Source organism: Mytilus californianus, unplaced genomic scaffold, assembly GCF_021869535.1.
Source record: "Mytilus californianus isolate M0D057914Y unplaced genomic scaffold, xbMytCali1.0.p SCAF_9, whole genome shotgun sequence".
Lineage (NCBI taxonomy): Eukaryota > Metazoa > Mollusca > Bivalvia > Mytilida > Mytilidae > Mytilus > Mytilus californianus.
In genome coordinates, this window is record NW_026262745.1 from 15,302,469 (window position 1) to 15,314,933 (window position 12,465).

Below are 12,465 nucleotides of genomic sequence, written 5' to 3' on the forward strand. Positions count from 1 at the left end.
TGAGTTTTGGGAAAGGGTGTTTGTTGTCTGGTTTTTGAAGATGTGTCACCCACGACATAAGTAGCAGCATTCCTAAGTGTCCAAATAGCATGAGAAATAGAAACAGGACACAGCAAAAAACATGCCAGTACTTCTAAAGTCATATTTTATCATGTGTTAACATTTTCTCAGGTTGTCTTTTAAGTACCACTTGTCCTTGTAAGCAATAAGTACTTTGTTGATGGAAACTAATTTCAGAATGTTTTATAGGATGGAATAGAATATATAGAATTAATCTCAGAATAATGTAAGAAATGCATGTACTTATGTCAATGTGTTTTTGTAATTCTCCTTACAGCATTCCACTGAATTTGAAGTACCTGAAAATAATTCTTACATAATATAAGATGGTAGCAGAAACATGGATCAGTACATATCGGCAGCATATGTAACACATAGGTCAGTACATATCGGCAGCATATGTCACACATAGGTCAGTACATATCGGCAGCATATGTCACACATAGGTCAATACATATCGGCAGCATATGTCACACATAGGTTAGTACATATCAGCAGCATAGGTCAGTACATATTGGCAGCATATGTCACACATAGGTCAGTACATATCGGCAGCATATGTCACACATAGCAGCATATGTCACACATAGGTTTTCTAACTTTGGTCATTTTTGTCAATACTGCTACATTATTATGTGATCATATGATCAGAATAGCCAAATTCTAGATATAAAACTTATTCTTAAATATTAACCTCTTAAGATAAATTTCATCATAATTACTTGTAGACATTGATAAAATCAGGCCAAAAGAAACTTTCACAATACAAAATTATTATACTGTCTGCTATTACTTCAAGAGAAACACAGGCTTCTATTGATTTTATTATGATGCAGACATGTCTTAAGTTTCTCTCAATTATACTTGGTAATTAAAATTCGAACAAATATCAGGACTTTAGTCTGAGCTTCACTTGTATTTGTATTGAGAAATCCTAGTCGGCAGTCTACTACACTGCTTTAACTGGCTAAAATAAATTGAGACCCATTACTACAGGATCCTAAATTTATCCTCATATTGAAAGTATACACCTCATAGCTGATGCCAGGAGATAAAAATGACAATGTTTATAATGTTTTATACAATAAAACCTTTGAAGTGTTGTATTACTGTAGATTATGGGATAGATATACAGTGATATATGGATTTTTACCTGTTTTAATAATGCTTGCCTGTACTTTCAGTTTTAATTTACTATAGAAGATAAAAGATTAGATACTTAAATACTTGTTTTGTTATTTTTTACTGATGTCAGTTTCAATTAAATCAAAGTATGATAATTGAAGGTGGTCTGAGTTTTTAGGGTGAACTTTTGGTGCCACTAATGCTTACCTTGTGTCAATTGGAGAGACAGGACAAATAAATGTCAAATGTCATATAAAATCTTTGTTTTTATAATTTGTTTAATTGTCAGTTTTGGTAAAACTAATAAAATGTTTTAGGTGTTTCCTTATGATGAAAATGATGGGGAAATACATTATTCTATTCAACAGTTCAAAGTAAATGGATGGATTGTGGGCATTATTTTTCAAAAGACAGGGTTTGGGTTCACTTGTCATGCTTTCTTAATTCACCTAACTTTATAAAATCAATTTTAGATTATCTTCTTTTTTGGGAAATCAGTAACTTGCACCTGAAGTATGAATCCTGTACATATGACCGAAAGATTTCCAATTTTTAGTGTCCTATGATATTAACAATCCCTTATATAACTACAATATATCTGTATCTGTACGTTGAAGATGCCAATTCTGGCTTTTACTGGATGGGAGAGAGAGCACCTTTTGAAGGTGTTGGAAAGCTGATTTGAAGCTCCTGACTTGCTTTGCTCACACTATATCTTCTTTCAGCTTGTTCCAATAACTGTCTTAACAAAGTGTTATCAAAAAGTTTTTGTCCTTGTCTTATTTTATTCTCTCTCTACAAATTTATAACAATGCTTAACCTCTAGGGCTTATACGCTGGATGTTAAGCAGCCATCCATCATCATCATCATCTAGGGCTTATATCAAATAAATACAATAAAAAAAATGACCAAGTTGATATTTAAAATATTTCTAGTGCTTGATCATTTGTCCTGTTGTCTTTGGATCAATTTGGATTTTTTTCCAAACGTTGTTTACTTTTTTTCAGTATAGCACCAATTCACCCTGTATCATAGACATTGATGTACTGTTGGTAATTCTGTGGTCGGTTTAAATATGGCAGAAAATCATTAAATACCTTTAAGCTACAAAAGAAAAAAGCCATTAATTGAAATTATAATTTCTGTAATTATTGAAATATGATTTCTCTTTAGTGAGTTATTAATTAAGATGAAAATCTGTTGGTCTACGTAGTCCGAAGGCATACTGAATTTCGTGTGGACATTAGTCACACACCATGAGGTGAAAGCTGTTTTAAGCAAACCATAATGAAAATATTCAGTATAAAATGGAATAGAAATTTTCTTTTTTCATTTACTCATATTTCTGCTAATTCACTATCCTTTGTTAAATTTATTGAAATATAATATCTTCTATGGTAATTAGAAGAAATTTACAATACGACTGACAGTTTCTGTGAGGTCACGATCATTTTATAAGATAAAAGCGAAAAAATGGAAATTTGATTAAAACTACAATGTGACCTGTCATGCAACATTAGGCTTATAGTGTTAACTGTGAATCTGTAAGATTATTTTCCAAATCTATTGCCATGTTTTACTGTAATGAAAATGGGTTAAATATATTAAAACAAAAGGTATTGTACTGTAAATTCATAAATTATTCCAATTTCAGGAAAAGCTGCGTACAGATATATAAATCAGATATCATAATGTGAGTTCTTATTATTGCGAAACTCACCCAGTCATATAATTTGCATTAATAAAAACTTTGTAATAATTTCTGAATTTACACCTCTGTATTTCTTAGCTGATGTTTATTTGTTGATGTTATAGCCTTGCTGTTAGTTTGAAGCAAATAATGCTACTGTAAATTCAGAAATTATTGCGAGGTTTTTATTAAATAATGCAAATAATCCAAAAAAAACTAAGAAATGAATGTGGAAGGGAAAGAGAAAAAATAAAGAAAAAATACACTCTAATTAAAAGAAACTATATTCGTGGACAACGAAAAGCGGGATCATTAATTGTGGTCTGGGGCCTCCTCTGAAACTACTTGGCCAAATTTAACCAGACTTGGCTACAATTATCATTGGGGTATCTAGTTCCAAAAATGTGTCCGATGACTCTGCCTGCTAACCAAGATGGCTGACATGGCTAAAAATAGAACATAGGTCTAAAATGCAAGTTTTGTCTATTATTTTGAAACCGTTAACTTCTTATTGGAGTTATTGCCCTTTGATGATGATTTTTACCAATTTTTTGAGTTTTTGCCTTATTTGTTAAAAATTATAATAGATAGATAGCAACTTTAATAAGCAAAATAATGAGCAAGACAAGATCTACAATTATAACATATGGAGGAAATCGTCCGACGACCCCTTATTGGAGTTATTGTCCTTTAATGACGATTTTTACAATTTTTTTTTGCATTTTTGCCCTAATGATGAAAATTATAATAGATAAATAGAAGCTTTAAATCACAAAAATGATCAGCTAGGCAAGATTTACTAACAAGTCAAATTTTGCCGATATAGTTAGTAGACTGTCACGCTTTATAGGAGTGATTGCCCTAAATGAGGATTTTTTTTACCCTTTTGTGTTTTGAGCAAAACAAAAGAAGTTAGATAGAAACTAAACAGACCAAATAATCAGCAATACAGAGATTTTTGTCATGAATTCTATTCTCGTCCACAATGTTGGAGTAATTTCAAGTTATCTCAGACTTACTTTTTATGCTTGAATAACTGAAAAAAAGCATTAGACTTCAATGACTTGCAGCAAATAAATGCTGAAATATGTAATGTTACATTCGATTATTATTGTTGTAGGGTACGGATTGGAATTTGATATTTTTCCCCATACATCAGCTAGGCTTGTGAACCATTGACTTCTATAAAAACTGAATCTCAGGTTGATGGCATTGATTAATGAATATATAGTTTAATATCAGACTTCATGATTAAGTTCTTCTGGCATGCAGAAATATCATCCATTCTCGAGGGTTGACATGGTTACAGAAGGTGTTTGTCTGGAAGTGTTGAACTCATTTGATAGAGTTTCCTGGACAGTCCCTTTGAATAGTGAATTAATTTTTGTACAATAAATTCTTAAGTTACAAATGCGTTAGTCTTCAGTCACTGTTGTATTCCATCTTTGATTTTGATTACTCTTCATTTCCTCAACAAAAATTATTCTTGAAAAGGATCCTGTCTATAGGTTACTAAACTTGATTTGGAAAAGTCCTGTCTCCCTTCTTGAAAAGGACCTAATAAAATACAAAAATTTAAAGTTTTTTTCTTCTTATTTTTATACGCCCGTCAAATTTTTGACGGGACGTATTATGGTATACAAATGTCCAGCGTCCATCCGTCTGTCTGTCCGTCTGTCTGTCCGTCTGTCTGTCCGGACCGTAACTTGAGAATGACTTATCCAAATTTCATGAAACTTAACATAGTTGTTTCTTATGATGGTCAAACGATCTGTATACTTTTTGGTGAAAATAAGATTAAAACTTTTTGAGTTACGGGACTAAGTAACTAAAACAGGTGTGTGGTTTTTTTTCACATGTCGCGCCATATCTCAAAAACAATTTATGATTATCGCTTAAAACTTTACACACTTCTTAGTTATATTAATCTTAAGATCTGTATACTTTTTGGTGATGATTCAAAATTTTATTTTAGAGATATTGAGTATTTTGTTAAAAAAGGGGGAGGGGTTTTTCACATGTCACACCGTATCTCAAAAACAGTTTATGATTATTGCTTAAAACTTTACACACTTCTTAGTTATATTAACCTTAAGATCTGTATATTTTTTGGTTATGATTCAAAATTTTATTTTTGAGTTATTGAGTATTTTGTAAAAGAAGGGGAGGGGTTTTTCACATGTCGCGCCGTATCTCAAAAACGATTTATGATTATTGCTTAAAATTTTACACACTTCTTCGTTATATTAATCTAAAGATCTGTATACTTTTTGGTTTTGATTCAAAATTTTATTTTAGAGATATTGAGTTTTTTGTAAAAAAAAAAGGGGGGTTTTCGCATGTCGCGCCGTATGTCAGAAACTATTTATGCTTATTGCATAAAAATTCACACACAAGACGACGGGCGTATCATGCGCTCATGGCGCAGCTGTTTATTAGGTTTTAGACTCATTATTGGAAGAACAGCATAATTTGGAGAATTCCTTTTAAATCCGACATTTGCATGTTGTTCAAGGTTAAAATAGTTTTTAAGTGATTTTTTTTTCATCAGTTTAAAAAAGATATTATGAATCCACTTTTGACTTCTTCATTTACCTATCCTTGGCCTAGTTACTTATGTCAAGTAGCTAAACATATGCACTTCTATGGAATATCAACCACATTCTATGACTTCATGTAATCCTGCACATTTGGCAAATCCACTTGTTATAAAATGTTTTACATTTATATAGCTTATCCCTCATATAAAACAAAAGAATTGACCACAAATCTATTAAGAAAAAGTTCATTGAAACTTAAACTTATTAGGTTTATCTACACAGTTCAATCTAGTATAAAACTGCACATGAAAACAAAAGAAGTACTGTGGCCGTTTTTTATAAATCTGAACTGTTACCACATTATACAGTCTACACAATAGCTTTGGGAATTATCCTTTTGATTTTATTTCCTAAACCTGAATTAAAAACTTGGCCATTGAAAATTTTAATAATATTTTGGTAAATATCCAGATAAAGTCTTATTTTAGCACGATTTTCTTATTTAATATCAATATCAAAACAATATGGGGGATTATAAATTGCTCACTTGGTAGGTAAATGTTATTAAAATTTCAATTATATTTTTTAATTATTGAATTATTTGTTATTTTTAGTGTCATTCAATATTTTTGTTATATTCCAAAATATTATTTTATTCTCCATAGAATAAATGTATATGTAATAATTGCATTGTATTGTGAATTTTAAATCTGACAGTTCATTTCATGCTGTGATTTGAACTTTGACGTCCTTGAGTATGTATTCGTTGTGGAAATGTATTTATTATGGGAATGTAACATGTTGAAATACTTAATTTTATAAATTAATTAGAGTGACCAATAGACACCAGTTGCAAATTAAACTTAACTTATTACAGTTATCTCCCCTTGTAGAATTTTTGTGTTCTTACATATGAATAGAAAGAGATGTGAGGTCAATGGGTTTTTTACTTGTTCAAACTTTTTAACAGATGTCTCTTTTATAAAGATTGATATATATTTCAAAAAGCTTGAATGACAATATTAAAAACAAATTCTCATGTTCCAAATATAAAAATTATAATTATCTCTGTGTAATATATGGAATTCAATAAAATTGTCATTAAAGACATTTAGACTGAACACTCTATAGTAACAAAAGTACATATATGTAAAACCTCCGTGTTTTCACCACCACTATATTTAAACAAGATCAGAATTTTTAGTTGAAGTTCAAGGTCACAAATTATTTTGATTTTGCAGAACCTAGGTACAAGTTAAGAAATGGTTTCCACCTTATATTTTTAGTATTTCTGCCTTTTATTTTATAATACATAGTCTGATTACTTCCTAAAATTTAAGATGAATTATGTGGAAGAATCGAATCTTTTGCTTGAAGGTCAAAGCCTGAAACTTTGTATAATGATGCATAGCTAAGGTTCAGGTTGTTTAAACTGTGACTACTCCAGCTTAAAGGTCAATGTTCCATATACTAGGTTCATGTTACAAGTTATGCCCTTTATCCTATGCATTGCCTCGAGTTCAATAATAATACTTACGACAGTATGACTGATCACAGCTGGTTAAAAAGGTTAAGTTTGATAAAAACTGAATCCTTAGCTAGAATGTCATGGCAGTAAACTAATACCCTATAAAGGTTCAGGTATAATGAAATGTATGGTCTATATCATGAGTGTAAAATGGAGTTAGATATTGATGCTTTTTTTATGATTGTTTATCACTACTTATAAAGGGTTTGTTGTGAGTAAGGTTAAATTTTCAGGTTTGAAGGTTAAGGCCATGAAGTCAATGTTGCTGACAAGGTTCATGCATACAAATGGTCATATTTTTAAAAGACAGATATCCGTAGCTATTAAGATTACTTAATATTCTGTGTGGTTCATTTTATATAGAGCCCAAATGAGAAGACTTTATATCTATATTGATTTCTGTCTTAAGAATATTTAAAAAAATGAAAAATTACTATGGGACATAGAAGCAGGGCTTTGTTTCTCTTCATTTCAGAAGGTAGCTAGCTATGTATGTGTAACAATTATTAAATAGGCTTTGGATTTGTATGCTTTTCTCAAATGTTCCTCTTTTTTATTTTCATAGATATACCTTGGCAATAGCTAGGATGTCTCTTAGGGGAGTTATTCAGGGTCATAAAGCTCTGACTTTAAGAGTCAAACTTCAATCGGAACAAAGACTTTAATTTGTTTTTTTGTTTTTTTTTGCTCAAAATCCCTTTTGCTACATGTTTGAATACTTTAAATTCTAAGAATTTCAAACATTTGCAAATGCCAACTTCCAATCACATGCAGCATTTACAATAGATACATGTATTTTGTTTCAGAATCAGCAGCATATACATATTTACTATAGGCAAATAATTAGAGACCAGAAAGAATATTTAGAAATTTTCATGTCAAGAGCTAACATTCCATATACAATCTACAATCATACATTTTTGTACTTGATGGAAATTAGAAATGTCACTCTGTGGAAGGCATGTTTCAAATGTCAACAAAGTTTTGTCCATGTTAATTACAATTTAAGTAATTTAAAAGACTTAACAGTTGACCTGCAACATTTGTGTAATACATTGCACAATATACAAAGCATTTCACAGAAACAAATTTTTTGGTTTTCCAAAAGCAGGAAAACAGTTATGACTTGACAAATCACATATTAACAATATATAAAAACTTAAAGATATTCTATAACCATTGTACACATATATTTTTGAAGTCAGTCATGTAAATCACAGATTTTTCTAATTTGCTTCCCCATTGGTCATATAGGACAGAATGCAGATTCTGTTTCATGGATATAGCTAGTATCTGGTGGATATTTTCACATTTATCGTTTTTCTTTCAAATATTTCTTGGTCTACCATGAATAGAGACAAATAGTCCACCACAAATTATTTTTAGTCCACCATAAACAAAACCATAGCTCTGCAAATAAAGGCTACTGTAAATTCAGAAATTATTGCAAGGTTTTTATTAATGCGAATAATGCGACTGGGTGAGGATCACAATAATAAGCACTTGCATTCTGATATCTGATACATATATCTGTATGCAGATTTTCCTAAAATCGCAATAATAAATCTCATATTTTTGTCCATTTTTCAAAAATCCCAATAATAAATACACGCAATAATTTCTGAATTTACTGTATGCTACAGGGCTATATTGAGGTAGGCTTGCCATAAAAAGAGACAATCATGTACCTATGATAAGTATAAACAAATTTATTAATTCTTAAATTTGACCAGCAGTAAAGAAGTAAGATGTGAAATTACCAAATATTGAATATATTCAGTATATCTAATACTTAAAAGTTAAATGTTTAATTTTGGGCAATTGTTTCAAAAAGAATTATTGATAATTGCTGTCATTTGTGTTATTAAACATCTATTACATGTATTATAATAGGCCAATTTTAATTGTAGGTCAAAATACCTCTAGACAAGCACAAAAAGACAAAATGGGGATGTCAATAACACAGTAAGTTTACATCATATATTTCCATGTGGTACATTTTTCTAAGTACATTTTTTCATCTAGAAGTGAAGACTGAAATTTTTAAATTTGGCATTATTGTTGCCAACAGTTTTTAAATTAATAAATCTCAATAATATGTCATCCTAGCATGATATTTGTATTTACTTTATTTCATAACAAGTGTTATTCTTCATGTTGGTAAAAACACTTGATCAGTACTCAGAATTGGTCTTTTTAATCTCTTCAATCTTCTATAACTTTCTTTTAAGAAGATGGCGGCCTACAGTTTTTTCTTCTGATTGACCAACCAAACACAATACATTCATGTCACCAATTTCCAATTGTTACGTTTAAATCGGCTAAATGACAGGATCAGTTTCTTAACACAAACAAGAAGCTTAAATCAAGCAGTTCCTCGATTTCAACAGGTTTTAAATCACAGCTTTTTGTTTAATCGACAGACTACTGTTATATGAGGGATAAATTACATAAATTTATATGAAATCTATTGAATTCATATCAGGTAAGCAGATTATCAAAATTATAAGTAATAATCCTAAAGCTTAAGTAGGATAAACTGCTCTCGATCTTATGTCGACGCTTTCTTAAATAAATTTCTTATTGTTCTTTTTTAAAAGATGATTACTTATATTTCAGTAAACAATGATCAATCATTATCACATTTTATTTTTTGACACTTCTCATAAAATTGCTAATGATTAGTCAAAAAAAATTGAACAAGAATTTTAATTAGCAATAGTATTATAATTATGTTGTATATTCATGATTCTTAGTAATTTATTATATTAAATTATGTCAGTTTAGACAAATGTTTGATTTCAAAACATGAAATTCATTTATATATTACAAATATTGTTACGGAATCATTGTCATTGTATTTCTGTGTTTAGGGGAAAGAGCATGGTATCATCAATTGTATAGTAGAAATATAACTTTATGATTAAAATTTACAGTTTTTTTAATGTGAAAGTGTCATGAAATAAAAATTCCTTCATGATATAAGTTCCAACTTTAAGAAATATTCTGTAATATATGACAGTATTTGTTCCATGCGGAATAAAGGGTTAAGAATATGTGTTCCATCAGGACCAGATATAATGGCCTTTTATATCAAAGTTTCCAGGGGAACTTCTGTTAGGCCGAACAAATATACGTTGACAAAATTGCCTATTTTTCAAAGTACATTATATTCATCTGTTGACTTTTGTGTCACAGAAAATTTCTTCATTTCTGCTATTAGAACTATAACTTAAAATTTATCTCCATATGAAAGTTCTGCCGCGGCTGACTATTGTGCACAAATATCCTTTCAGGAAATCTTTTATGTCTGCCGTTGATGAGGAAGTTCATAAATCAAATGGAATGTAATGGATTTTTGTCATGCCTTACTCAAGAATACCATTCAGCTTATTAACTATCCAGATTTATTTTCAGAATTAGCTTATAATACAACTAAACATTGATTTAACTGTATATCGAAAACCTTTGCCATGATATAACCTTTTGAGTTGATGTGGCATAAAGCAAACACTGATCAATCAGATGCAAATCAAATTAAATTGTGGTGATTTCGAGGTAAATGGTGAGGAAGAGAGGACCTGTTTTGTGAAATTAACCCTTATAGTTTTCTACACAGAGCCTTTAACTGTAAAGAATGTTTGTATATAAATTATTGATGCAAATTATTTTAGCAGATTTTAATGATGCTGAACTTATATTTATTAAATTTGTGGCCAAGTGGTTTAAGTAGTTCCACATTTTTACCACATTATTTGTTGTCTGCTACCATGTTCAAGTTAGTGGTCATCCTTTTGGTCACTGGGCGGTGCAGGTTTTTATTGTTTTACTTTTATGACATATGGTATAGAGGGGCAATGGGCTTAACAGACTTAAAACCTCCAGGGAAATATTTTACACTAAACAGCTGAGACAGAGAAAAAAATATAATTACATGTGTCCATTTTGTAAATTACACCTGTTCAGTACAGTGATATTATAATTGGGTACCTTACAACAAATCCCTCTTAAATTAGAGAAAGGTGTTTCATCATCATAAACATTTTAAAAAAAATGCATGTCATCATCTTCAGAGGCATAATACCTGTTGGAAGTGGATAAAATTCTATTTTTATCCATAATTCTATTCAATTATCTAATCCGATGAAAGAGGATTCCATATGTCCGAAATGAATTATAAATGGCCATCATAATTTTGCTCAGTCACAATTATAGACTGTTTACAAGAATTTTGTAAACATCAAAGCTTGGAAAGTGTTATTGTTTGAGAACTTCTGACAAAGTTGAATCACATTGAATATCAGGTTACTGGGGTGTGCTCTATTCATTGTCACAGCATGTTCCAAAATTGATCAGCCTAATTAGGAATGGATATTTTCCACCTGATTGTTTCGTTCATGTCAGTTACCTGTAGGGGATACATAGGTGTCTATTTTTCTGTCACAAACAAAAAGATTTGTCTAAAAGGGAGAAAATATAACTAATCTAGGTTTAAATGGGGGTGTTTTATGATTGGGTACAATTAAATGACGTCATAGTGAGAATGTTAGCCTGCTTTTGTTCATCTTTGTCAATGTCAAATCACACAGTGTCCAAACTTATTTGTTTCAGAAAATGAAACATGAGTCAGACTTGATTTTTCGTTTTTCACACATTTATGTATGAGTCTGCTTCCGTGTAGGCTGTGTGTATAAGTGTTAAGTTGTCTGAGTATTGTTCTCAGTCCTATGATCGAGTAATTATCTGTAGAGCTAGTAGTCTTAGTCTTATACAAACTATTTATTCGTAATTTTGTTCTATTGTGAAAAAAGATAAATGATCAGGAATTTGAATGAATATTTGACAGTAGCTGTATACAATTGATTCATTTTTTTCCTGGATTGAGGAAAAATTTAATTTCTTCAAATTTGATTTCATGGTTTTGCCAAAGTCATAAAAGCAGATCTAAAAAAATTGTACTTCTTTGAATTTTTAATTAATGGTTTTTCTATACACAAAAAAAATGGTGTATCCCTCTTATAATAATGAATCCACAGTAATTGAATGTCATATTTTGTTCTCAGTATGAAGATAAATCTTGCTTTGAAGTTACAAAGGTCAAATGTATTTGTACATTTTTTCAGCCAGATGAGCAAGGCAGAGTTAGGTTAGACATTATTTACAAGTATAGAATGTTCCTTTTCTCTTTTCTTCCAATTTCTGATGACTCTTCAAATCCTCTGAAATAAGCTTTCTAATGTAAAAATATAATGACAGGAATTACCAAAAATATTAGATAGTACTACTGACCACATCAACTTCCCACTAACACCAACTCCTCTGGGAAACAAATTGACATTTGTAGCTTTCCTGTTTTGATTGATTGACTGTTATTTGCATATCTTTCAGTAGCAAATATTTCATGCATTAACATATACCTACAAAAATAGCTATGATTAAACAAGTAAACATATAAAAGTAACTTTTCTGAATGTATTGGGTACAGGATGACACATGCAGCTCACATTGTTTTTCAGAAAGG

The 12,465-nt window shown here is 30.4% G+C and overlaps 1 protein-coding gene across 1 annotated transcript in view; it reads left to right on the forward strand.

Annotated features, from left to right (window-relative positions):
• Positions 1-347: 347 nt before the first annotated feature.
• Positions 348-12,465, forward strand: part of LOC127714851 (putative protocadherin beta-18) — a 39,652-nt gene continuing 27,534 nt past the window's right edge. Inside the window, exons 1-2 of the mRNA XM_052220883.1 lie at positions 348-438; positions 8,855-8,909. The gene's annotated coding sequence lies outside the window, so the exon portion shown is untranslated. The remainder of the gene's footprint in view (positions 439-8,854; positions 8,910-12,465) is intronic.